Source organism: Vulpes vulpes, chromosome 11, assembly GCF_048418805.1.
Source record: "Vulpes vulpes isolate BD-2025 chromosome 11, VulVul3, whole genome shotgun sequence".
Lineage (NCBI taxonomy): Eukaryota > Metazoa > Chordata > Mammalia > Carnivora > Canidae > Vulpes > Vulpes vulpes.
In genome coordinates this window covers 16,286,010-16,313,704 of record NC_132790.1, presented here as the reverse complement: position 1 = coordinate 16,313,704, position 27,695 = coordinate 16,286,010, and the positions used below count along the sequence as shown (strand labels likewise).

Below are 27,695 nucleotides of genomic sequence, written 5' to 3'. Positions count from 1 at the left end.
GCAGTGGTTCGGCGCTTGCCTTTGGCCCAGGGCGCGATCCTGGAGACCCGGGATCGAATCCCACATCAGGCTCCCGGTGCATGGAGCCTGCTTCTCCCTCTGCCTATGTCTCTGCCTCTCTCTCTCTCTCTCTCTCTGTGACTATCATAAATAAATCAAAATCAAAAAAAAAAAAAAAAGACCCACTAAAAAGCATGAAGTTTCAAAACCCAGAAATACATATAAGATCCCAAAAGTTCTGTGGGAGGGAAAACAGCATCACACAGAAGACTGGGAATCAGAGTACCACTAGACCCTTCACAATCTCGAAAACGAAAAAATAATGGATCAGTAACTTTAAACTTCTGAGGGAAAATTATTTCTAGTTAATCCAAATTATCAATCAAGAATACAAATATTTCAGACATGCAAGGCCTCAGTAATATCACTTCCTTTGTACCCTCCCTTTCTCAAGATGCCACTGAAAGATACGCTTCAACAAAATTAAGGAAAAAAATAAGAAGTGAGATCCAAGAATAAAAAAATTCAACACAAGGAAGACAAAAAAAGGGAATCTTCATAATTATGGGGGAAGATAAATTCCAAGATATCAGTGGTGCATCATCAATCACCAAAACAATCAATATATATTAAAACATCTCAAAAGGCCCAGAGAGAGATCTTCAAGACAAAGCTAATAGATTTTAGATAACTTGGAGAATTAGCTGAGTTTGAATTAATGATAAGCAATAGAAAACTAAGCAAACAACAAAGATTATTAAGTTCATTTACACAGTCAAAATGAAAGCACTGAATACTGATTTAGCCAAAACTACATTGTAACAAGGTATTAGGAAGATGCCAGGTAAGTGAGAAGTGTGCCTGAGCAGGCAAATATAACAGGCTAGGTGAAAGTCAATCCCCATTTTCATGCAAGAAATCAAGAAATATAGTTACATATTTTAACAATCAAACAAACAAAAATATATAATAATATAAGATTTATTTAGTAATATAAGATTTATTTACTGACATGGAGGTATACTAGTTAGGCTTAGGTTGGGCTGCAAGAGACCAGAAACCTCAAGAACTTAACAGGGAAATTTTTTTCTCTTCCACATAAATGAAATAATTCAGGACTGGTATGGAGAACCCATGACTGTCTTTTCATTGTACAATCTTTAAGATATAGTTTTTACTTCCCAGTCCAAGATGGCAGCTCAAGTACCAATTCTAACATCTACCTTCTAACCAGCAAGAAAGAAGGGTAATGAAGGCTCTGCTTCTTACTCTTAAAAACACCTCCCAGAAGTCACCTGTGACTTACTTGCTCAGTACTTAGTCATATCACCACAACTAGCTGCAAGGAGACTGCAGCATATCTATATTCCAGGTAGCAATGCACCCAGCTAAAAACCAGAGGTTCCATTTCTGAGGAAGGGGAACAATTAGCAACCTCTGACACAAGCAGTAAATACCAAAAGAATCAGCTTTAAAAGTTTCCAAGAGTTGCCTCTGGGGATGAAAAAAACAAAAGTGGGGGACAGAGTAGTGAAGAACAATACGGGGTGGTTTTGTAATTTGCCTCATAGAAATTTGATGGTTTTGTAATATGCCTCATAGAAATTTGATTTTAAACTACATGAATATATAACTTGATTTGTAAAAAAAAAAAAAAAAAAAAAAAAAAAATTTAATGATAGGAAAAAGTAAGTAGAGATAGGGACACCTGGGTGGCTCATTAACTGAGCGTCTGCCTTTGGCTCAAGTTTTGAACCCGGGGGAGCCTGCTTCCCCCTCTGCCTAGGTCTCTGTCTCTCTCATGAATAAATAAATTAAAAACAAACAAACAGAGAGAAATAGAGAAAGAAAGAAGAAAGAAAGAAAGAAAGAAAGAAAGAAAGAAAGAAAGAAAGAAAGAAAGAAAAGAAAAAAGAAGAAAAGAAAAGAAAAGAAAAGAAAAGAAAAGAAAAGAAAAGAAAAGAAAAGAAAAGAAAAAGCAAGCCAGCCAGTCACAACTTCTGTTTCTGAAAACCTTTTTATTTTTCTCTTTAGGGGGTGAAACAGATAGAGGTAAGAACTACATAAAATCAGAAGTAAACCCTGCCAGTACATCAATGCATAGTCTTTAAGACAGTGATTTTAGGGATCCCTGGGTGGCGCAGCGGTTTGGCGCCTGCCTTTGGCCCAGGGCGCGATCCTGGAGACCCGGGATCGAATCCCACATCAGGCTCCCGGTGCATGGAGCCTGCTTCTCCCTCTGCCTGTGTCTCTGCCTCTCTCTCTCTCTCTCTCTCTCTCTCTGTGTGTGACTATCATAAATAAATAAAAATTTAAAAAAAAAAAAAAGACAGTGATTTTAACTCCTAAGAACTTTATTTTAGGCAACACAGGCGAGGGGGGGCAGTCAGTGGGAAGGAGGGTGACTGCTGAATCCGCTCAGCTGGACACCAAGGCTGCACAGCCATAAACATGCAGCAGCTGCGGAAGCACATCTAGCACATCTCACAGTAGCTGGACCAGCAACAGTATCAATGTGCTCTATTTTGTGCAGATAAGCTTCACTCTCTCATGAGGAATTCAGGGACTTCTATAGGTTGTGTCTTTACCTGACAGTGCTATATTTCAAAGCAGCTCATACACTTCAGTCACAAAAAAAATGAACAAAGGAAGCTGTCACTACCTTGTAGCTACAAGTCATTATGCTGCAAGAAAGCATCAGCAGGCTCTTGATATTCTTGATATGGAAGAAACAATCAACAAAACGTTATTTGAAAAATATTTGATAAAAGTAGCTTTGAATACCCCTCCAATGACTGGGAAATGTCATGGTTCTCAAAAAAAAAAAAAAAAAAAAAGTTCCATTTATCTCTTAACAAGGGAAAATCTAAGATGACCTGGATAACCAAGCCCTAGCAACCTATAGCTACAAAGACTCCACGCCTGTTTTGAAGCATTTAATCTTTTAATGTCACATCACATGTTGACAGCCCAAAAAGAACTTGAGTCATTACCTTTTAGCATGCTCTGTACTGAAGAAAAGGAATTGCTACACTTTCTATTTGAGAACAAATTTTAAAAGTATAATAAACCAGTGAAACTGTCCTCCCTAATTATGTAGATAGTTTGCAAGAGATTCTGGATGTGACAGTGTCTTCAGCTAAATGACATCATCATAACTGTGATTTTTAAAATGTACACAAGCCAGCACTTGAGTGGCTCAGTAAGTTAAGCATCTGACTCTTGATTTCCACTCAGGTCATGATCAAGGATCATGAGACAGGATCAAGAGACAGAGACCTAGGAGGGCTCCACCATGGCATGAAACCTGCTTACCATTCTATCTCTCTAAATAAATAACATACATACGTACATACATACATACGCATATAAGTGTGCTACCATCTTACTTCTATAGTAATAGTGAAAGATCCCTTCCATGCAAAATGTTTACCTGTACATAGAGGGACATTTGTGGAGCTAAATAAAACAAATGACTTTTTCTCTCTTTCTCATATATTGGTGTGCAATCCTGTATCTTGGTTTGCAGTGGGACGCTATTATCTCATGGTTGGTCATAAAAATGAACATGTCAGAAAGTGTATCAGCAAAGCAACAATGCTCGAGAAGAGTACAGGCCCACATGGGTAGCATACCAGCAATTGTTTGCAGTTCAGAGTGAGCATGACCAGGCCATGGCTGCTTACTTCATAAGAATATAGGTGATGAAAGAGTGTCATTTGCCAATGCTCTACACTGTATTGTAATATGGAATGACCAATAACTTAAAATAGGCTGAAAGATTCTTTGGCCAAGCGCTAAGCTTTGCATAAGCTAAACACTGCACTGGAAGATCCTTTTGTTATGCACAAGATTGGTGTGCTTGCACTTCAGAATTGAGAATGGAAAACAGCAGAAAAACGGTTTCTTGATGCTTTCAGGAAAAAATTAAAGCAATTCGGCATGAAGTAACAGTTGACAAATGGGAACCTTTGTTGAACAACTTGGACATGTCCAAAGGAAGCTTAAAAAATATGCCAAAGGCACTGGATTATCACCATGTTAATTCCTTAGAACTCATCTCATCCACCTGTTCTGTCATAAGGTATATCCGCAACTTTGAAAATACTACTATTTCCTCACAGCCCTTCGTTTTAGGCAGTATTTTCTGTTACAATGCTTGGTCACTGCATTGAAATGTACATTGGTGATTCTGAAGCTTACACTGGAGCAGATATTAAAAACAAATTAAAATGTTATGACTTTTGGGACACCTGGGTGGCTCAATGGTTGAGCATCTGCCTTTGGCTCAGGTGGTGATCCCGGAGTCCTGGGATCGAGTACTGCATCAGGCTCCTGTGGGGAGTCTGCTTCTCCCTCTGCCTATGTCTCTTCCTCTCCCTCCCTCTGAGTCTTTCATGAATAAATAAAATCTTTAAAAAAAAAATGTCATGACTTTGATGTGCATACAATGAAGACACTAAAAAACATTATTTCACCTCCATAAGATTTCAGGGGACTTGATTTTGTTGTTTTTTATTGCAGGGAATTTTAAATAGAAAAACAGATTGCAGAAGACAGGGTTTGTACTACTGGAAACCTCAAGGAAAACTCCAGATTCTATACACTTTCCTTGGAAAAAACTTTTGAAACTGAAATGAATGAAAGTGACATGATGTTAGAGACATCTATGTCAGACCACCAAACAGGTCTTAATTCCATTTCGTCTTAGGGTAAGTCAATATTTCCTCACATCCTTGTCATATCTTAGAATTTCTCATTTCTTATACAAATCTAGACTACATATTTACATTTAGGAACAGAGACCTGTCATAAGAGACTGGATCACACACCTTTGCAACAGACGTTTTTCTGATCCTACAAAGTAATTATACATAATGGAATAAAGAAGGTAAACTGCCAAAACATTTTTTTTTCTTTTTTTAAAGCTTCTTTTTGCTCCTGGCTATGTTTATGATTCCATGGGAAAGCAGAAAGTTACAACCAAGATCTCTAAATCACAGAATCTACCAATGCTTAAATATTAATCTATCATATTAAGAGTACAATGACTACTTTGGGGGCAGTCTGCAATTATTTTTTCTAAAGGGAACTTTTTCTGTCAAGAAGTAAGAATTACTGTTGACCTAAGATATCACTATTAGTGAATCACAGTATAATTTAGTTTGTCCATACTTTAATCTAATTCATAGATCAAGATTCTCAACAACAACAAAAAAGCATTTGGCCTTTTGCCCCCTTATCAGGTTGACTCTGGATGAAAAACCTAGGAAAGCACTACATTAAAAAAACAAATCTACCTGTTTGTCAAATTCTCTAGAGGAAATGGTTATAAATATTTGAAATATAAATAAAAAAGAGAAAAAATAAACACTAGTGAAAGTAGACAAGTTAATGCCACATCTATGAAAATATACTATCCCCTCAACATTCCTTTTTCATAAACAAAATAATGGAATAAAAAAAAGAATAGAACAATGCTGAATACTATTAGACTTTCCTAGTTAAGCTACATCAATATTTCAATGTTTACTTAGATTGCTATTGTTTCCTCTCATTTTTCAGATTTATAGCTATCTCTTACCATTTCTAAGTACTGTGAACAACAACCAATTTTACTAAAAAGCTTCTTTTCTGGTGAAAGAAAAATAGTTTGACTAATTCAAATTACAGAAAAAAAAAACTCTGGCCCATGAAATACATATGTATGAAATACATAGCTAATGGGTAGCAGAGCCATAAACCCAGGTCTCTTCACTCTAAGACTGGGGCAACCGGTCAAAAAAGGGATGCATAATCTTTATTACATTCCCTGGTCAATAGTGCCACAAGCAAAGTCCCTGTTGCTCCCATCCAGCTAATCAATTAATTAATTTACATCAACTAACTGAATTATCATGCTTTACTTAAAGGATGTAGGTGCTAATATTAAGATGGGCTCTTTCCAACTGCCAGAACTATATGCAGATTCATTTAAGTTACTTCACAATGAGAGTTTAGTCTAAGAACATGTGGGATAGTACAGAAGCACAAGAAAAGTCTCTACAATTAAGCCTCATTGAAAACTGGAACACTGGTCAAAATAAAATAAAACTTGTATCCAGGGGTGCCTGGATGGCTCAATCAGTTAAGCGTCTACCTCCAGCTCAGGTCATGATCTCAGAGTCCTGGGTTAGGCTCCCTATTTAGAAAAGAGTCTGCTTCTTCTCCCTCTGTCACTCCCCCTGCTGTGCTTTGTCATTTGCTCGCTCGCTCTCTCAAATAAATAAAATTTTAAACAAACAAACAAAAAATCCACTGGTATCCAGTAAGAACCCTAAATATTATAACTATTTCCTTATTCTGCCTCTCCTGTGACAGTGGTTGTTTAATTCTCCACTAGGACTATTCTCTCTACTACATGGTTTCTATTGCCCTGAGCTTCTGCTTACTGTTTTCTTTGCTAGTGCATATTCAAATTCCCTAATGAAGAGGATTACACTGAGTGAATTAACCATTCTGTAAGAGAGAACTACTGTACAGTTCTTAGGTCAGGTTAATTTATAAGCCAATAGGCCTAGGTTATATATCACTGATGCCAATCCATGGTCCAATGAACTGTGGCAAAGTGAGGGGACTCATAAGACAAAGTATAACAATTGATGCAAGCCCTTGCAGCTAACTGCTTTTTTCAGAAATGGACCGTAGCTGTCCCTCACTCTTGGAGCATTATGTTTATCGATACACATTTGGTTTATAAACCAAAACATCATTAGGTAAATGCAGACTCAAATATCTAGTTCACCCTCTCTAGAGCATGGTCTCTCACCAAAGTGTCACCCCCTACACACACAGTCCTATACAGCAGGTCTTAAATGGTAACATCTCCTTACATCACCCCAATATTTTCTTCTCTTGGGTATGAAGATTTAATAGCCTCTCTGCCAACGATACCTTTTCTCTAAATTGAGATTCTCCTTTCAGCCCAGATTTATTCCATATTTATCTTAAAATGAAATCTAACACATGAATTATGCTAGATAAAACTATTCAGATGTAAGATAGTTTCCTATTATAGAAAAATGATTGTCGGGGATCCCTGGGTGGCGCAGCGGTTTAGTGCCTGCCTTTGGCCCAGGGCGCGATCCTGGAGACCCGGGATCGAATCCCACGTCGGGCTCCAGGTGCATGGAGCCTGCTTCTCCCTCTGCCTGTGTCTCTGCTTCTCTCTGTGTCTCTCATGAATAAATAAATAAAATCTTTAAAAAAAAAAAAAAGAAGAAGAATGATTGTCCTAACTGGTGCACCCAAACACTTTCTAATAGAAACACAGGTAGTTTTACAAGTCACAACTTATTAAGCCTTTAAAACTATGTCAGGGGACACCTGGATGGCTCAGCGGTTACTCAACTTCTGCCTTTAGCTCAGGGTCTGATCCCAGATTCTCAGGATCGAGTCCCACATCAGGCTCCTTGCATGGAGCCTGCTTCTCCTCCCTCTGCCTGTGTCTCTGACTCTCTCTGGGTCTCTCATGAATAAATAAATAAAACCTTTAAAAAAAAAAAAAAAACTATGTCAGATGTGGGCTTAGCATCCAACAGAAAATATCACAGATCAGCAAACTGAGACCCATAAAGATTAAGTTCTTTTCTTAAAAAAGATTTTATTGGGGTACCTGGGTGGCTCAGTTGGTTGGGCATCTGCCTTCCACTCCTGTCATGATCCTGGGGTCCTGGGATCGAACATCACATTGGGCCCCATGCTCGGCAGGGAGCCTGTTTCTCCCTCTCCCTTCTCTCTTTAATGGGGGGTGGGGGGGGTAGAAGGAGAGGGGAAGCAGACTTCCTGCTGAGTGCAGAGCCCTATACAAGGCTCAATCCCAGAACCCTAAGACTATGACCTGATTCAGTCAGATGCTTAACTAAGAACCCAGATGCCCCAAGATTAAGTTCTTACATAAAATCACATATAATAAATAGTGCTGAAATTAAAATCCTATCTACGTAGGCCAAAGCCTATGTTTTTAACAACCATCCTCTACTGTCAATGACCACCAACTAAAATAACCAATTCCATAACAATAACTAATTCTAAAGAAAGACAACAGACTCCTACCTTACTCTAATGCAATGCTTCCACAAAATACTACTCAGTGAGATACAATGCTTCCACAAAATACTACTGAGATATCTATCATTCATTAGGAGCTCTGTGACCAAATAAGTGTGTGAAATGTTATACCAAAAAAGAGCTCATCTGGGACGCCTGGGTGGCTCAGTGGTTGAGTGTCTGCCTTTGGCTCAGGGCATGATCCCGGAGTTCAGGGATAGAGTCCCACATCGGCCTCCCTGCATGGAGCCTTCTCCCTCTGCCTCTGCGTGTGTGTGTGTGTGTGTGTGTGTGTGTGTGTGTCATGAATAAATAAATAAAATATTAAAAAAAAAAAAAGAGGGCAGCCCGCGTGGCTCAGCGGTTTCGTGCCGCCTTTAGCCCAGGGCCTGATCCTGGAGACCCGAGATTGAGTCCCACATTGGGCTCCCTGCAGGGAGTCTGCTTCTCCCTCTGCCTGTATCTCTGCCCCTCTCTCTCTCTCTCTGTGTGTCTCTCATGCATAAATAAATAAAATCTTTTTTAAAATAATAAGTAAATAAATAAATAGCTCATCAAACTTTCACATTGCAGGGATTCTCATACTTACAATGTGAATCTCTAAGAAGTAAACACATGAGGCAGAATTTTCCTTATATACATTTAGCCAAAGTTACTACTCTTCACAGGCCAGTGCCTAGAACTGTTTTGTGGAACGTACCTTAGAAAATACTTATCTAGTAAAAATTCATATGACCACATTTTTTTCTTTGGTAACTCACCTAAACTAGGTCAATCAATAAATCTTACAATACATGCTGACTCATACCCCACTTCTAGGTGAAAATGTCATAACTACACTGAGAGCCAATGGCCATGTTTTGGATAACGTGACTTTACCTCTGTTTAAAAATGACTGGGTAGGATAGGTACCCAAAGGACAACCCATTCACTTATGCAGTCTGCCTCAAAAAGTGAAAAAGGCCAAGATGATTTATCCCAAGAAATGGGAGACAAGAGAGCAGAGGGACCAGCAAAGCCATAGAGACGCAGGAGGACAGCTAGTGTAAGTCATAAAGAAACAGGAAGCCTGGGCAGCCTGGGTGGGTCAGCGGTTTAGCGCTGCCTTCAGCCTTGGGTGTGATCCTGGAGACCCAGAATCGAGTCTCAGGTCGGGCTCCCTGAATGGAGCCTGCTTCTCCCTCTGCCTGTGTCTCTGCCTATCTCTCTCTCTCTGTGTCTCTCATGAATAAATAAATAAAATATTTTTAAAAATAAATAAATATAATAAAGAAAAAAAAGAAACAGGAAGCCCTGGGGAGCAAAAGAACTGGCCAACAGGGAAAAAGGGAGTCAAACAGAAGCCTAGGAGATAAACGACAGGCTGTGCCTGCATTTGGGACCTAGTACTAGCTCCTATGAACCAAGCCCTTGGATTTCTAGATCTTATCTGTACCCTTTATAATAATCTCCCTTTTAATTGAACTAACTTAAGTAACTCTCTTTTCCTTACGACCAATCTCATTTAAAGTGAAACAAGGAAAATTTAATTCATTTCACTGAAATGAAGCTACACAGCTCAGGTGTTAAAAGAATACAGACTGCAGAGAGAATGCTTGGGATTGAATCCCAGGTCCTTTACTCTAAGATACAAATCTCTAGACAAGTTATGTAAAGCCTCTAATTTCCATCTGTAAAATGGAAATAATTAGAGTATCTCCACATCAGTAAACTATGAGATTAAATGAGATGTTGGTAACATGCTTTCTGTATACAGCAAGTACTGAATAAATGTTAGCTATTACTATTAATTTGCATATACTTCTTTTCTCTCACTCAACATAAAAATCCTGCCCTCACAGGTACCTGACTGGCTCAGTCAGAAAATAGTGCAACTCTTGGGGCACCTGGGTGGCTCAGTGGTTGAGCGTCTGCCTTCAGCTCAGGTCCTGCGCTGTATCAGGTTCCTTGCCAGGAGCATGTTTCTCCCTCTGCCTATGTTTCTGCCTCTCTTTCTATGTCTCTCATGAGTAAATACATAAAATCTTTAAAAGGGCAGCCCAGAAAAAAAAAAAAAAAAAAGGGCAGCCCAGGTGGCTCAGCGGTTTAGCGCTGGCTTCGGCCCAAGGCCTAATCCTGGAGACCCCAGATCGAGTCCCTCTTCAGGTTCCCTGCATGGAGCCTGCTTCTCCCTCTTCTGCCTGTCTGTCTCTCTCTCTCTCTCTCTCATGAATAAATAAATAAAATCTTTAAAAAAAAAAAAAGATTCTCTCCCTTTCCTTGAAAAGAATAAAGAATAAATAAAATAAAATCTTAAAAAAAAAAAAAGATGGTACAACTCTTGATCTCAGGGTTGTGAGTTCAAGCCCAACACTAGGTGTAGAGTTTTTTGTTTGTTTGTTTGTTTTTAGGTTTTATTTATTTTTTCATGAGAGAACAGAGAGAGAGAGAGAGGCAGAGACACAAGCAGAAGGAAAGCAGGCTCCATGTAAGGAGCCCGACGTGGGACTTGATCCCGGGACTTTAGGACCACGCCCTGGGCCAAAGGCAGGTGCTAAACCACTGAGCCACCCAGGGATCCCCAAGGTGTAGAGATTAATTTTTTTTTTTAAATCTTGTCTTTAGACCATAACTAAGAAAGAAAAAAAAAATCTTATTTCTGGATGTAAAAATCTGGTAAATATTGTTTTTTTTTTAACTTTACTAGTACAAAAAAATAAAAATAAACTAAAATAAATAAAAAATAAAAAAATCTATGAGTACACTGTAATCACAATGTCTGATCTCTAGGGAATCTCTCACCCTTTGTACAAGTTGCAGAACTAATAATATCAAATACTCTGAAAATATCTTTGATCCTAAGGAAATGATTTTTCAACAACAGGATAAAAATGTTATGTCAATACCAGATATGTCTTATCTAAAGCATCAACATTTTAAGAGTCCAAAACATAACAACTTTTAAAAGACAACAAAATAAACCCATTTTATAATAAATAAATTATATCTTTTATTCAAAGATTAATATAACTGGAATCAATTTGCAGACCTACTAAAATAACAAGAAATACAAAAAGAACAAATACATAGTAGTATCTATTGAGGCCTTTAATAACAATGTTAAAAAATTTTTTTTAAAATAACAATGTCAAATGCAAAACAAGTGATCTCATTACCATTTACTGTGTTTTTAATCCTACTAATAACTGGATCACAACAGATAAACATTAGATGTTCAAATAATTATTTACTTCCTAAGAATAATTCATGATTTTCTTTAAAGATTTATCTATTTATTTGAGAGAGAAAGAATCTTAAGTAGACTCAGTACAGAGTGCAGGAGCCCAACACGGGGCTCAATCCCACAACTCTGAGATCACGACCTGAGCAGAAACCATGAGTCAGATGCTTAACCAACTGTGCCACCCAAGCATCCCAATTCATAGTTATTTTAAGAATTATTTATCTGCATCATTCTCCTCTGATTTGGATAGTTTGGGCTCTCGTATTCAGTAGCAAAGAATTTTGTTAGGATACTTTGAAAATCACATCAAAATTCTGAAAGTCCACATTTTTTTTCATAATTTGCCCACACTACCCACAATATGTTAATAAAAAGTCTACAGGGGATCCCTGGGTGGCACAGTGGTTTGGCGCCTGCCTTTGGCCCAGGGCGCGATCCTGGAGACCTGGGATCGAATCCCACGTCAGGCTCCCGGTGCATGGAGCCTGCTTCTCCCTCTGCCTGTGTCTCTGCCCCTCTCTCTCTCTCTCTCTGTGTGTGTGACTATCATAAATAAAGAAAGAAAAAAAATATTAAAAAAATAAGTTAAAAGTCTACAGTATTTTTATTTCAATAAAACTAATTATCTTTTACAAGTAATTGAATCTCTGTCCATTAAAGGCACAATCTTGCCTACGAAAGAGCTAATATTAGAGTACCACCACATACAAAGTAACAATAATGAAATGACAACAGAGGTCTTAGATCTCTATCTTAGGACAAAGGTATCCTTGAGGAGTTGGGTAGAGTCTAATTTTATGACCATGCAAGTTAGAAAAACAATTATGTAAAAAGTGATGACATTATTTTTTAAAGATTTTATTCATTCATTCATTCATTCATTCATGAGAGACAGACAGAGAGATGCAAAGACATAGGCAGAGGGAGAAGCAGGCTCCCTCCTGGGAGCCTGATGTGGGACTCGATCCCAGGACACTGGGATCAAGACCTGAGCGGAAGGCAGACGCTCAACTGCTGAGCAACCCAGGCGTCCCAGTGACATTCTTTAAAATTGATCAGCATCTTCTCTTTGTTCAATACATTTAATTAATCCTAAAGAAGGGTTACTACTTCCCTCTTTCAAAAACTATACACAGCATACATTTAGGATCTTTAGGTACCTTCTGTCTATATCTGCTAAAGGCCAATAATAAAACATAAAAAGGGTGCCTGGATGACTCAGTCAGTTAAGTATCTGATTTCAGCTGAGGTCATGATCTCAAAATCCTGGGATCAAGCCTCACATCAGACTCCTTGCTCAGCAGGGGAGTCTGCTTCACCCTCTCCCTCTGCTCCTCCCCAAATTCATGCTCATTCACTCTCTCAAATAAATAAAATATTTTTTAGAAAATCAACACTTGGGGAAGCCCCGGTGGCGCAGCGGTTTAGCGCCGCCTTCAGCCTGGGGCGTGATACTGGAGACCCGGGATCGAGTCCCATGTCGGGTTCCCTGCATGGAGCCTGCTTCTCCCTCTGCCTGTGTCTCCGCCTCTCTCTCTGAGTGTCTCTCATGAATAAATAAATAAAATCTTTAAAAAATAAAATTTTAGGGCAGCCCCGGTGGCACAGCGGCTTAGCGCCGCCTTCAGCCGGGGGTGTGATCCTGGAGACCCGGGATCGAGTCCCGCGGGCTCCCTGCATGGAGCCTGCTTCTCTCTCTGCCTGTGTTTCTGCCTCTCTTTCGCTCTCTCTGAATAAATAAATAAATAAATATTTTTAAAAAAAGAAAAAAGAAAAAATAAAATTTTATATGAACTATCATCACATAACTCTGGGAAAAAGTACAATTTACTTCTATTTAGAGGGGATGCCATGTATGAATGAATAAAAGAATGATTCTTCTGAGGGCACCCAAGTGGTTCAGCGGTTTAGTGCCTCCTTCAGCCCAGGTCCTGATCCTGGGGTCCCGGAATCCAGTCCCACGGGGGGCTCTCTGCATGGAGCCTGCTTCTCCCTCTGCCTGTGTCTCTGCCTCTCTCTGTCTTTCTCTCTCATGAATAAATAAATAAATAAAATCTTAAATTTAAAAAAAATGATTCTTCTAAAAAAAAAAAGAATGATTCTTCTGCTCTTAAAACATTAATGGTAACTATGATTAATTCAAACTACTAAAATATCAACTACTATTATCAAGAGAAATGCAATGACTTCTAATGGAGTAAACTATGAACTTTATTTTTTTATATATGTCTCACAGACTCATACTTTAATAAGATACATATACACAGAGACGCATGGGTGGCAGTGTTTGAGCATCTGCCTTTGGCCCAGAGTGTGATCTCAGGATCCAGGATTGAGTCCCACACATCAGGCTCCTTGCAGGAAGCCTGCTTCTCCCTCAGCCTGTGTCCTACCTCTCTCTCTCTCTCTGTGTGTGTCTTTCATGAATAAATAAATAAAATCTTAAAAAGAAAAAAAAGATGGGACGCCTTGGTGGCTCAGTGGTAGAGCATCTGCCTTCAGCTCAGGGCGTGATCCCAGAGTTCTGGGATCAAGTCCCACACTGGACTCCCCAGGGAGCTTCTCCCTCTGCCTATGTCTCTGCCTCTTGTCTCTCATGAATAAATAAATAAAATATTTTTTAAAAGATATATACACACACATGGAGGCATGTGTGCAAATTTTAGTATATACATGTCTGTAATTTTAGTATATACATGTCTGTCTCTCTGTGTCTATTGAGTTACATGCTCTATATAAATAACAATTTTCATTTTATCCATTCATTTAATTTCTATAGAGTTCAAGTTTTCTCAAATATGCAATTTAAAAATTAGCTTATCTTGGGCAGTCTGGGTGGCTCAGCGGTTTAAGAGCCTGCCTTCAGCCCAGGGTGTGGACCTGGAGTCCCAGGATCGAGTCCCACGTCAGGCTCCCTGCATGGAGCCTGCTTCTCCCTCTGCCTGTGTCTCTGCCTTTTTTTCTATGTGTGTGTGTGTGTCTATCATGAATAAATAAATAAAATATTTTTAAAATAAAAAATAAGGGATCCCTGGGTGGCGCAGCGGTTTGGCGCCTGCCTTTGGCCCAGGGCGCGATCCTGGAGACCCGGGATCGAATCCCACGTCAGGCTCCCAGTTCATGGAGCCAGCTTCTCCCTCTGCCTGTGTCTCTGCCTCTCTCTCTCTCTCTCTCTGTGTGACTATCATAAATAAATAAATAAAAATTTAAAAAAATAAATAAAATAAAATAAAATAAAATAAAATAAAATAAAATAAAATAAAATAAAATAAAATAAAAAATAAAATAAGGGCAGCCCCGGTGGTGCAGTGGTTTGGCGCCGCCTGCAGCCCAGGATGTGATCCTGGAGACCCAGGATCGAGTCCCATATCGGGCTCCCTGCATGGAGCCTGCTTCTCCCTCTGCTTCTCTCTCTCTCTGTGTCTCTCATGAGTAAATAAATAAAATTAAAAAATAAAATAAAATAAAATAATAAAATAAAATAAAAATAAATATTAGCTTATCTCTAGAAATAAGCAAGGCCAAAGACATTGCAAGTTCTTTCTGATAAAGTTTTTTTAATTGAAGTAACATTAGTATTTAACAGTATATAAGTTTCAGGTGTACAAAATAACTATAATTTTTTTAATAGAGGGAGGGGGAGTGGGGAGGGGCAGAGGGAGAGAGAAGAATCCCAAGCAGGCTCCATATCCAGCATGAGCCTGACAAAGGGCTCAATCTCATGGCCTTGAGATTATGACCCAAGCTAAAATCAAGAGTTGGATGCCTTAACCAACTGAGCCACCCAGTCTAAGTTTACAATTTTACATCTACATAAACTGCAAAGTGATCACCACCAAAAATCTACTTACCAACCATCACCATATAATTGACCCTTTCACCTATTTTGCCCACCTCCTAATTCCCTTCCTCTCCAATAACCACCAATCTGTTCTCTGTATCTATGAGTTTCTTTTTTTTTTTTTTAAGATTTTATTTATTTATTCATAGACACAGAGAGAGAGGCAGAGACACAGACAGAGGGAGAAGCAAGCTCCATGCAGGGAGCCAGATGTGGGACTCGATCCCAGGTCTCCAGGATCACACCCCAGGCAGCAGGCGGTGCCAAACCGCTGCGCCACTGGGGCTGCCTGTATCTATGAGTTTCTGTATTTTGTTTGTTCATTCTGTTTTCTAAGATTCTACATATTAGTGAAATAATATGATATTTGTCTTTAACTTATTTCACTTAAGTCCATCCATGTTGTTGCAATGGCAAGATTTCCTTCTTTTTATGGCTGAATAATATTCCAGTCTATCTATACCACATTTTATCCATTCATCCACTAATGAACACTTAGGTTGTTTCCACATCTTAGCTTATCTTTCCAAATCACTGTTTTCATATTTCTTAAATATCCAGAAGTGAAGTGCAATAACTGAATCATATGGTAGATTTATTCTTAATTTTTTGAGGAATTTCCATACTGTTTCCCACCAACAGTGTACAACAGTCCCCTTTTATTCCATATCCGCTCCACTACTTTTCCACATCAACTCCAACATTTCTAATCATTTTAATGATAGTCATCCTTACAGGTGTGAGGTGATATCTCCCTGTAGTTTTGATTTGCATTCCCCTATTAATAGGCATCTTTTCATGTACCTATTGGCCATCTATATACTTTCTTTGGAAATACATCTATTCAAATCCTCTGCCCATTTTTTTAATTTTTTTATTGTTGTATGAGTTTTGTTTGTTTGTTTTTATAATCTCTACACTCAACATGGAGCTTGAAGTCATGAATTCATGACTCCAAGATCAAAAGTCACATCCTCCACCAACTTAGCCAGCCAGGTGCCCTGAGTTGTAGGAGTTCTCTATATATTTTCGATACTAAACTCTTCTCAGATATATGATTTGCAAATATCTTCTCCCATTCATTGGGATGCCCTCTCATTTTGATGGTTTCTTTCACTATATAGAAGCTTTTTGGTTTGGAGTCCCATTTGTTCACTTTTGCTTTTACTGCCCTTGCCATTGGCATCAGATCCACAAACACATTACTGCCCATGTTTTCTTCTAGGAATTGTATGATTTCAGGTCTTACATTCAAGTTGTGAATCCATTCTGAGTTCATTTTAGTGTATGGTGTTACATAGTGACCTAGTTTCATTCTTTTGCATTTGGCTAATTTTCCAACACAATTTATGAAGAGACTGCCCTTCCTCCATTGTGTATGTTTTTGGCTCCCTCATCATAAATTAATTGTTCAAGATGCCTGGGTGGCTCAGCAGTTAAGCATCTGCCTTCAGCTCAGGGTATGATCCTTGAGTCCCAGGATCAAGTCCCACATTGGGCTCCTTGTATGGAGCCTGCTTCTCCCTCTGCCTAGGTCTCTGCCTCCCTCTCTTAATCTCTCTGTCTCTCATGAATAAATAAATAAAATCTTTTTTAAAAATTTTAATTAATTAATTAATTGTTCATATAAATGTGAATTTATTTCTAGGCTCTCAGTTCTGTTCCAATGATCTGTATGTCTATTTATAATGCCAATACCATACTATTTGATTACTATACCTTTGTAGTAGTCTGAAATCAAGGAGTGTGGTACTTCTAGTTTTGTTCTTCCTTCTCAAGACTGTGTTGGCTATTTAGACTCTTTTATGGTTCTGCAGAAATTTTAGAATTATTTGTTCTAGTTCTGTGAGAAATATCACTGAAACGTTGAAAAAAATTGCACTGAATCTATAGATTGCTTTGGATAATACACAGAGTTAGAACAATATTAACTCCTTCTTAAGTACAAAATATCTTTCCATTGAATCTATAGATTGCTTTGGATAATACAGAGTTAGAACAATATTAACTCCTTCATAAGCACAAAATATCTTTCCATTTATTGGTCTTTTTCATTCTTTCATCAACAGCTTACAATTTTCAGGATACAGGTGTTTTATCTCCTTCATTAAATTTATCCTTAGGTGGGCAGCCCGGGTGGCTCAGCGGTTTAGCGCGGCCTTCAGTCCGGCACGTGATCCTGGAGACCCGGGTTCGAGTCCTGTGTCGGGCTCCCTGCGTGGAGCCTGCTTCTCCCTCTGCCTGTGTCTCTGCCTCTGTCTCCCATGAAGAAATAAATAAAAATCTTTTAAAAAAAATAAAATAAAATAAATTTATTCTTAGGTATTTTATTCTTTTTGATGCAATTGTAAATGAGATTGCTTTATTTTTTTCCTTCTGATAGTTTATTATTAGTGCATATAAATGCAATATACTCTGTATATTGATTTTGTATCCTGCAACTTTACTAAATTCATTAATTAGTTCTTTTTTTTTTTTTTTTTTTTTTTTTTTTTTTTTTTTTTAAAGATTTTATTTATTCACGACAGACACACAGAGAGAGAGAGAGAGGGGCAGAGACACAGGCAGAGAGAGAAGCAGGCTCCATGCAGGGAGCCCAATGTGGGACTTGATCCTAAGACTCCAGGATCATGCCCTGGGCTGAAGGCAGGCGCTAAACCGGCGAGCCACCCAGGCGTCCCATAAATCAGTTATTTTATTTAATTTTTAAAAAGATTTTATTTATTTATTTATGAGAGACACACACACAGAGAGAGAGAGAGAGAGAGAGAGAGAGAGAGAGGCAGAGACACAGGCAGACAAAGAAGCAGGCTCCATGCAGGGAGCCCGATATGGGACTCGATCCTGGGTCTCCAGGATCAGGCCCTGGATTAAAGGCGGCACTAAACTGCTGAGCCACAGGGGCTGCCCAAATCAGTTATTTTAAATGAAGAATCACCAGTTTCTAAATAATATACTACTATGTGTGATTCTCGGGACAAGGTAGGGAGGGGAGAGCAAAGACAAGAAATACACCTTAAATAGAACCATTTATGTAACTTCATATAATACAAGTTGAATAACTGGGTAAATGACTTAATGTGTGGTTTTATTTCATATTACACACTTATTAACTAAGCAGTTAGTAATCAGATGCCAAGCACTCTAAGATAAATTCTCTTGAGGACAGTTTCTCAGATTTTTAGTGTATCTAAGAATTGACTTCAGAGTTGGTTAAAAATGCAGATGTTAAAAAAAAATGCAGATGTTCAGGCTAAACTCCAGATTTTAATTTAGTAGGATTGAGATGGAGTCTAGGAATCTGCAAATTCTTGACCAACTCCGTGACCCTGATAAGAGACAAAAAGATTGTTGTGGAGTTAGACATACCCTTATTTCTTATTTGCACTGGACAAATGGATGATGGATATAACAGAATGAACATTATTAGACAAAGTAGAGTCAAGAACAGACCGAGGTGTTTTTGCCCAGTTTAAGATGTTCAGATTAGAAAAGGCTTCCAGTATTGAATTAAAAAAACTCTGGATTAGAATCTTGAAACCATCTGACGTTTCAGAGTAGGAGAATAATAATCAGCAATTTTTAAAGGAATGTTGATTTGATGGGATGAGCTGTAAAGCTGGAAAGCCAGAGAGAAAGTTTAGAATGAGGTGATAAAGGTAAGCATCAAGGAGGAGGTACAGACAATAGAAAATAAAATGTCAGAAGTCATACTGGTATGTATGTATGTGAACTTCCCTTCACATACTTAAGAACAGGAAGTTAATATTAAATACATTAAAAATATTCATTAGAAACATAATAACAGTAACAATAGCAAAAACAATAATAAAAAGAATGAAATAATTTTTAACAGGTCGTCCCGATATTCACGTGCATTATTCTTGAAACTCCACAGGAGCTCAATAGCAGTTTGTATTGCCTTCTTTCAATGGTGTTTTGAGAGCAAAATTTTCTTTGCTTTCATGAAGAAAAGCCTTTGAAGGATCAAAGTGTTTGATACCAAGAACTTTATTCAATTCCTCCTGAAGTTTTGTCTCACTTTGTTTTCTTTTAGCGAGCTGAGAGCGGAGTTTTGACACCTCCGATTTGAGTTGGCTATTTTCATCTTTCAGTTTCACAACATGCTTGATTTTTTGCTTTAGATTTTGATGACCCAGTAATTTAGCATACGAATCTCTTAGTTTATTTAGCTGTTCCTGAGCGGCACCATGTTCATTCAACAAAGCCTGTTTCTCTGCTTCAAATGCATCCAGTTGTAGCTGAAAAGGTTTTGTTTTATTATATAGTTCTTCATAAAGGAGACGCCACTTATTCATTTCCTCAGTTAACTCTGCCACTGTGTTTTCTTTTCCAGCTTTTCTTGTTTCTTCCTCTTCCAGTTGTTTCTTTAACTCTTCACCTTTTTGCTTAAGTTGGTTCTGCAAATCAGTTATTGTTTTAAGAGAAGAGACTGTGATTTCTTTGATTTCTGCTTCTTTAAGTGCTGATTCGGTCTGCAGATCCAGGAGCATCCTTTCAAATTGAGCAGTAGCATCTCCAAGGCTTTGCACTATACTATGATAGCTCTCCTGCAAAAGCAGAGTGGCTTGACTGTGAGCAGCATTACTTTCTTCCAGTTCAGCTTCTTTCCCTTTCAGCTTTTCTTCTAGGAGTTTCAGTTCTTCAGCTCGAGATTTTGTTTCTTCTTCCAACTGTCTGACTAGCCTTTCAGCTTGTTCCTCTTTTTGCTGTAATTTATCTAGCTCATCCAGTGCTTGCTTTAATTCTCCCTCAAAGAGATTCCTCTCTTTCATCATTTCCTCTTGAAAGGAACATAGCTTCTGTTGAAGACTGGAGGACAGTTCCTTTTCTTGTTGCAGAAGTGAATCAGTCTGTAATTCTTTTTGTCGTAGTTTTTCATGTTCCTGTTTTTCAAGAATAAGGTTCTCCTTTAAGTTTTGCATTTCAGAATTTAGAGTTTCATCCCGTACTCTATCCCTGTTGACAAGGTCTTCTTTTTCTTTTTCGAGTAGCTGACACTTAGCATTCAGGTCTTCTACTTGTTTAGAAAGTAAAACAACATTTTCCTCAAGAGACTGCTTAAGGCTTACAACTTCATGATTCTTCTCTTTCAAATTTTCTTCTAATTGGGCAATATCTAGCTTGTATTTCTCCACTTGATCTGATGCACAACTAATTTCTTCGATGTATTCTAAGAGTTTTTCTGTTTCAGATTTTTCATCAGTCTTTTCCTTCTCTATTGAAACAAGTTTCCCCTCAAGTTGTGCTATTTTCCCCTGAGACTCCTCCAGATTCTTCTGAGTGACCTGCAGCTTCACTTCCATGCCTTCCTGTTTAGCCATCATATTCCTCATCTTTGTTTCTCTTTTGTTTCTAAGTTTCATTAACTCGAGGCTTAGAATTCTCATAGTCTTCTGGTTATTATCTTCAGAAAACTTTGATTTAAGTAGCTCATTAGATCTAGTTAACTCAACAAGCTGTTTTTCTAGTGAAGCATTACTTGCGGAGAGAGATGTTTTCTCCCTGACTGCAGCATTTAGCTTGGCCTCCACCTTCTCCAACTCAGCTTCCAGATCTTGGATCTGCTTGTCCTGAGCACCACGTTCTTGCACAAGAACACGAATCTCTTTTTCTAGTATCTTCAAATCTTTATCATTCTTTTGAGATTCCTTCTTTAATCCCAAAGTCTTAACTTTTCTTGCTGAAGCAGGCAAGGTAGTATCTCTGTCAACATTAAGATTTTGTTGAGACTCTTTTTGTTTTTTAAATCTTTGTGATTTCTGAAATGATACTGGTCCTTTTAATACTTCTGAAGTTTTAACATCATAAGCACCTGGAGACGGTGCACAACCGGAAGGGTCATTGAATCGTTTCAGGGGCGCCTTAGGAAAAGACATGTTGATGACCAGCTCCACAAACCGAAGGTCACTAGCTCTCCTCCGCAACTTCTGGCTGCTTATTTCGGCCTTCATTAATTAGTTCTAACAGATTTCTGGTAGAGACTTTAGGATTTTCTATGAATAGTATCATGTCACCTGTAAATGTTGAAAGTTTTACACCTTATTTCTACTTTCAATGCCTTTTTTTCTTTTTTCTTTTTTCTTTTTGCCTTATTGCTATCGCTAGGACTTCTAAAAATATGTTGAATAAAAGTGGCATCCTTGTCTTATTCCTAATCTTAGAGGAAAAGCTTTCAGTTTTTTTATTCTTTCAGTTTTTTTGTTTTGTTTTGTTTGTTTTGTTTTTTTAATGTAAGCTCTACTCCCAACATGGTGCTTAAACTCACAACCCAGAGTTGCACACTCTACTAACTGAGCCAGCCAGGCATCCCAAGCTTTCAGCTTTTCACCACTGAGCACAACGTTAGCTCTGGGTTTGTCATATATGGCCTTTAGTATTTGAAATACATTTTCTCTATATCCACTTTGTTGAGAGTTTTTATCATAAATGGATGCTGAGTTTGGTCAAATGATTTTATTTTATTTTTTATTTTTTTGCATCTACTGAGATATCATTTTTAGCTTTCATTTTGTTAAACTACATTGACCACATTAAAAAGAAGAATGACATATCAAATGGAAAATTTATCCTGGCTGAAATTTAAATCTCTGGAATCTATTCAACATATTCAAATATCCTCATGGGAAAAATGAGGGAATATCTGAACAGTCTATTATCCCTAGAAAGCAAAAAAGTATTTAACATTCAAAAATAATAGAATTCAAGCTCTACTTGAGAAAAGTTATCCAAATAAGTCTTAAAATAACCATCTGATAACTAGCAAGAAATTAAAGATTTATGAAGTTAATATAAAAAAATAACAACTACAAGATAATTCAAGCTGCAGGGTACCCCAGTGGCTCAGTCGGTTGAGCATCTGCCTTTGGCTCAGGTCATGATCCTGTGTCCTGGGATCGAGCCCCACACTGAGATCCCTGCTCAGGGCATTGCCTGCTTCTCCTTCTCCCTCAGCTGTTCCCTGCTTGTGTTCTCTCTCTCTCAAATAAATAAAATCTTAAAAAAAAAAAAAAAAAAAAAAAGATAATTCAAGGTGCTTATATGATTGTGCTTTCCATCTTAATTAAAGCCTACTAAGGGGGGGATCCCTAGGTGGCTCAGCGGTTTAGCGCCTGCGTTAAGCCTAGGGCATGATCCTGGAGTCCTGGGATACAGTCCCACATCGGGCTCCCTGCATGGAGCCTGCTTCTCCCTCTGCCTGTGTCTCTGCCCCCTCCCCCCATGTCTTTCATGAATAAATAAATAAGTCTTAAAAAATAAACAAAGCCTACTAAGGTACATTTGGAAATAGCATAGCTTAGAGATCTACACTTAACTTAGATTCCAAAACAGTTCTTTTGCCACATTCCCCTCTTCATAACTCCACAGTACTACTTATATAATGGAGGAGGAATGACCAGCAGCCAGTATCTTTCCCCCACTCCCATCAATAACTTATATAGTGACTCAGTCTCCCTCATCTCCAACTCTAATAATCAAAGTACTTCAGGAAAATTAAACTTAGCTTATCAGGAAAAAAAGATCAGAATAAATTATTTAATAGTTATAATAAAGACCTGATCTATTTATTAAAAGTTCTCTTGGGGATCCCTGGGTGGCTCAGAGGTTTCGTGCCTGCCTTTGGCCCAGGACGTGATCCTGGAGTCCCAGGATTGAGTCCCACGTCGGGCTCCCAGCATGGAGCCTGCTTCTGCCTCTCTCTCTCTCTCTCTCTCTCTCATAAATAAATAAATAAATAAATAAATAAATAAATAAATAAATATTCTCTTTTTAAAAAATAAAATAAAATAAATAAAATAAAATAAAATAAAGTTCTCTTTTTAGGAAAAGTGCCTGTTAAAGAGAGGGAGGGAGCAGGAAATAGATGGCATCTAGGCTGCCATCTCACAGAAGTAAATTTTTCATTCAAAATTCATTTCACAGGGGTACCTGGGTGGCTCAGTGGTTGGGTGGCTGCCTTTGGCTCAGGTCATGATCCTAGGGTCCTGGGATCAAATTCTGCATCAGGGACCCAATAGGGAGCCTGCTTCGCCCCTTGCCGATGTCTCTGCCTCTCTCTCTGTGTCTCTCATGAATAAATAAAACCTTTTTTTTAAGATTTTATTTATTTATTTATAGAGACACAGAGAGAGAGAGAGAGAATGGCAGAGACACAGGCAGAGGGAGAAGCAGGCTCCATGCACAGAGCCTGACGTGGGACTCGATCCAGGATCTCCAGGATCACGCCCTGGGCTGCAGGCGGCGCTAAACCGCTGCGCCACCGGGGCTGCCCAATAAATAAAATCTTTTAAAAAATCATTTCACACATATTTACTAGGGGTCATTTATGTGCCATGTATTTTACTAGGGACCAGGAATTTAAAAAAAAAAAAAAATGAGTAGGATACAGTTCCTGCCTTAAAAGAGTATATAGTCAAGTACAAAAGTCAGCAAAATAATCAGCACAAAAAGAAACCTATATTTTAAATATGTTAAAATGTCTGTACCTCTGGCTAGTTAATGTGAAAACATCCAGGGAACTCAATAAAAAACCATATACAGCAGAAATTTTATGAAACATGCCCAAGTATTATGTATATACATAAAGAACACATACATATATAAAAGTAATAAATGCCATTTTTGAGTACTTTTCCAAAGACCCTACTTACGAGCTCATCTAACCCTCAACAATCTTAGAAAGCAGGGACTACTGTTACTATTATCTCAGTTCTACAGAGAATAAATTCAGCTTAATAAGTAAGTGAGTCACACTCTAGTAGGTGGTTAAGAAATTCAAACTCAGGGGGTCCCTGGGTTACTCAGCGGTTTAGTGCCTGCCTTCGGTCCAGGGTGTGATCCTGGAGTCCCAGGAGCGGGTCCCACATCCGGCTCCCTGCATGGAGCCTGCTTCTCCCTCTGCCTGTGTCTCTGCCTCTCTCTCTCTCTCTCAAGTCTGTGTCTCTCATGAATAAATAAATAAAATATTTTTTAAAAAAAAGAAAAGAAATTCAAACTCAGGTTGTCTGAGCCAAGAATTTATTCTCAGGGATCCCTGGGTGGCGCGGTTTGGCGCCTGCCGTTGGCCCGGGGGCGCGATCCTGGAGACTCAGGATCGAATCCCGTGTCGGGCTCCCTGCATGGAGCCTGCTTCTCCCTCTGCCTGTGTCTCTGCCTCTCTGTCTCTCTGTGTGTGACTATCATGAATAAATAAATAAAATATTTTTTTAAAAAAATTTATTCTCAGTTATGACCAACCAACCAGTTATACTACCTCATGTATATCCTCACTGCAAAAGTACAAAACAGGAGAAACCACAATTTGGTCAACTAGAGATATCTCAGTCAAGGACATAGAACTGAGGCCTTAATAGACTAGGAGACACCAATCATTATTGATAGGGAAGGAGTATCCCTGTCATGCAGGACACCATGACTGCAGGATACAGGTAATGTAGATTTCAGATTTCCTCTGCCAATTACATTCTTCAAATACCATGAGGCATCCTCGGTATTTGAAGCCAAACTACTAAAAGATTAAACAGAGTGATATTACCATTTTACTGAAGAAAAAAAAATTACTCTGGTCATACTTCCAGGATCCTGTAAGTCTTCTTTAACATGAAAATCCCTTTTGAAACTTCCTTTATCTCTACCCCACCCCCAGCTTAAAAGTATATAATCAATAGTTCCTCATATTCACAATGCAGCAATTTTTGCCCATGAGTCCTATCCCCATGCTATAATAAAAGCACATTTTTGCACCAAAAAATAAATAAAATAAAATAAAATAAAAATATTACTCTGGTAACAGTATGGAATTAGCCAGAGAAGAATTTAACTGAAAAGAGAGGGATAAGGAGGTTCCTAAAGCAGATTGCTAGATGTCTCTTAATAGCTATAATGATGATAGTAGCGCTGGTGATAGAAGCCTGAATTTTAAGTAGGGATATGGATCACATTTCTCAGTATCCCTTCTGGTAACTTTCAGCCAAAGGAGGTGATGTGGATCTAAAGGGAAGGAGTTATCCCCCTTCCCCACTTCCTCCATCCTCTTACTTGGCACACAGATGTGATAGGGTTAAGATGTTAAACATAAAGCTGGAAGCAGCCTATACAAACCCAAAACTGTCTATACTTAGACTTTTATGTGAAAGAGAAATAAATTTCTATACTGTTGTAGACCTTTATGTTAGATCTCTACACAGCCAAACCTCTATCCAAATAGAGTGCTCTCTATAATAATAGAAAAGGACCTGAACTATGGCAGTGACTGTAGGAACAGACAGAAAAAGAAAAATATGAGAAAAAATTAAGGAGAAAAATAAAATACTTTAAAGCGAAAATGAAGGGAAAAAGGAAAAGTGTGGCAAGTTTTTGATTTGGCTGAATGACCAAGAAGAAAAGGTTTGGAAGAGCCAGGGATGTTTACTTGCCGATGCTGAATTTCCATTTCCTGTAAGATATTTAGGTGGATTTATTTCTACAGGCAGTTCCACCTCCTAGACCCTACCCACATACTCTTGCTAGTATCCCCTTGATGTCTGTGGCTGTCCAAAACCTCTTGATGATTATAAGTTTAGTAGATTATAAGTTTAGTAGATGTGAGCCTTTTATTTTCTTTTAAAGATTTTATTTACTTGAGAGAGTGCGCATGCGAGAGAGAGAGAGAGAGAGAGAGAGAGAGAGAGAGAGAGAGAGAGAGAGAAAGAGAGGAGGAGCGGGGGAGGGACTGAGGAAGAGGGAGAAGCAGGCTCCTCTCTGAGCAGGGTGCCGGACATGGGGCTCAATGGGTGAGGGGGAACAATACTCTGGGATAATGACCTGAGAGCCTAAGGCAGATGTTTAACTGAGCCACACAGTACCCCAGATGTCAGCCTTTTAAATGAATTTTCCATTCCTCTGCTAGTGAAACTGATCATGCTTAACAAAATTATAAATTCCTTAAGAACAAAGCCAATATCTACTCCCTCAATCCGACCAACCACTCAACAGACACTTGACTGAATGGCTTAACAGAAGCCATTTGGCACTTCATTTATGAAAGGTTGCTAATCTTTCTCTAAAGGAGAAGAGTCTAGCTTTCCCTATTCCTATTAATAGAACCTGTAAAAGGGAACCTTCAGTATCTGGCTTGTTTTTTTTTGTAGAATGATGCCCAGCACATAATAGCCAATAAACGTTTCTTGAATAAACAAAGAATAGTATATTTACCTGAGGATTCCCCAATTTCAACAGAGGATTGTGCACAGTGTAAGAACATGAGCCTTGGACTTACAAAACAAAACTAAAAGCAGGATTCAGAGACTGATGCCACCGGTTCCAGCTATATAACCCTAAGCAAATTACTTAATGTCTCCAAGTCTCAGTAACTTCACCTACCTTATGTAGTTGTTGAGAGAAATTAATGATAAATAAAGTTTGGCATATGGTATTTGATAAATGGCAGCCATACTAATGGAAACTATGCATCCCATCTTCTAAACAATTACAAAAGGCCAAAGAATGTTATCATATAATATCCTGAAACGTACTGTGGTAACTTTATCAAATGCTATAGTGTTTTCAAATATCCTTCATGCTTCTACAACCATATTTCTCAAACACACAATCTGAACAATAGCAGTCAAAGAAAATTTGGGAGAGACAGAAGGGTAATACAGTTGTGTTTTTAAAAGCCTTTAGTTTTACACCATCTTAAATCAATCTTTATTGTTGTTCCCTCTCAATTCTTTCATCCTTTAAAAAAAATGAGTTTTATTAATCTAATCCTGTGTGAATCTTGGTTTACTCAGACTAAAATTATTTGGTAAAACATCTGTCTCAAAAGAAAAACAAGTAACATTCTTTTTTTTTTTTTAACAAGTAACATTCTTTTCAAATTCCATACAACTGCGTGGGACAATTATATAAAGCATTTGTAAAATTCACTCCAGTCCCAACTGCTACTTTCCATTGCAAATTAATTTTCATACTATTATTTTCCAAGCTCGTTCTGACACTTGATTTCTTTCTCTAAATGTAGCTAGACTTAGTTTAAATTGGAAAAAACAAAGCACATATTTTTACCTACAAGCAAATGTCATTAAGTATAAACAGATTTTTTTCACTTAAAAACTGACCCAAAATGTTATTTTCTTTAAATAAGAATCTTCAAGTTTTTAAGTCTATATCTTTTTTTTTAAGTCTATATCTTAAGTAAAGTATAACAATAGAATATTGGGTTGAAGGAGAAAACATATTGAGATGTCAAGTTCCCAAACAAATTAACTGTTTTCTTCAAATCATGGTGCTGATTTTGTAAATTAATAAAATATACAAAAAACTACAGCGTATCAAAGAAAAAGAAGTCATGGGATCCCTGGGTGGCGCAGTGGTTTGGCGCCTGCCTTTGGCCCAGGGCGCGATCCTGGTAGACCCGGGATCGAATCCCACATCGGGCTTCCGGTGCATGGAGCCTGCTTCTCCCTCTGCCTGTGTCTCTGCCCCTCTCTCTCTCTCTGTGTGTGACTATCGTAGATAAATAAAAAGATTTAAAAAAAA

At 38.3% G+C, this 27,695-nt stretch overlaps 1 protein-coding gene and 2 pseudogenes across 3 annotated transcripts in view; 1 reads left to right on the top strand and 2 right to left on the bottom strand.

Moving 5' to 3' along the window:
* SBF2 (SET binding factor 2) overlaps positions 1-27,695 on the bottom strand; it is a 466,812-nt gene that overhangs the window by 420,621 nt on the left and 18,496 nt on the right. The gene's annotated exons all lie outside the window — the stretch shown is intronic.
* On the top strand, positions 838-4,711 carry LOC112927009 (cell division cycle protein 16 homolog; annotated as a pseudogene).
* On the bottom strand, positions 17,629-22,189 carry LOC140594403 (hyaluronan mediated motility receptor pseudogene; annotated as a pseudogene).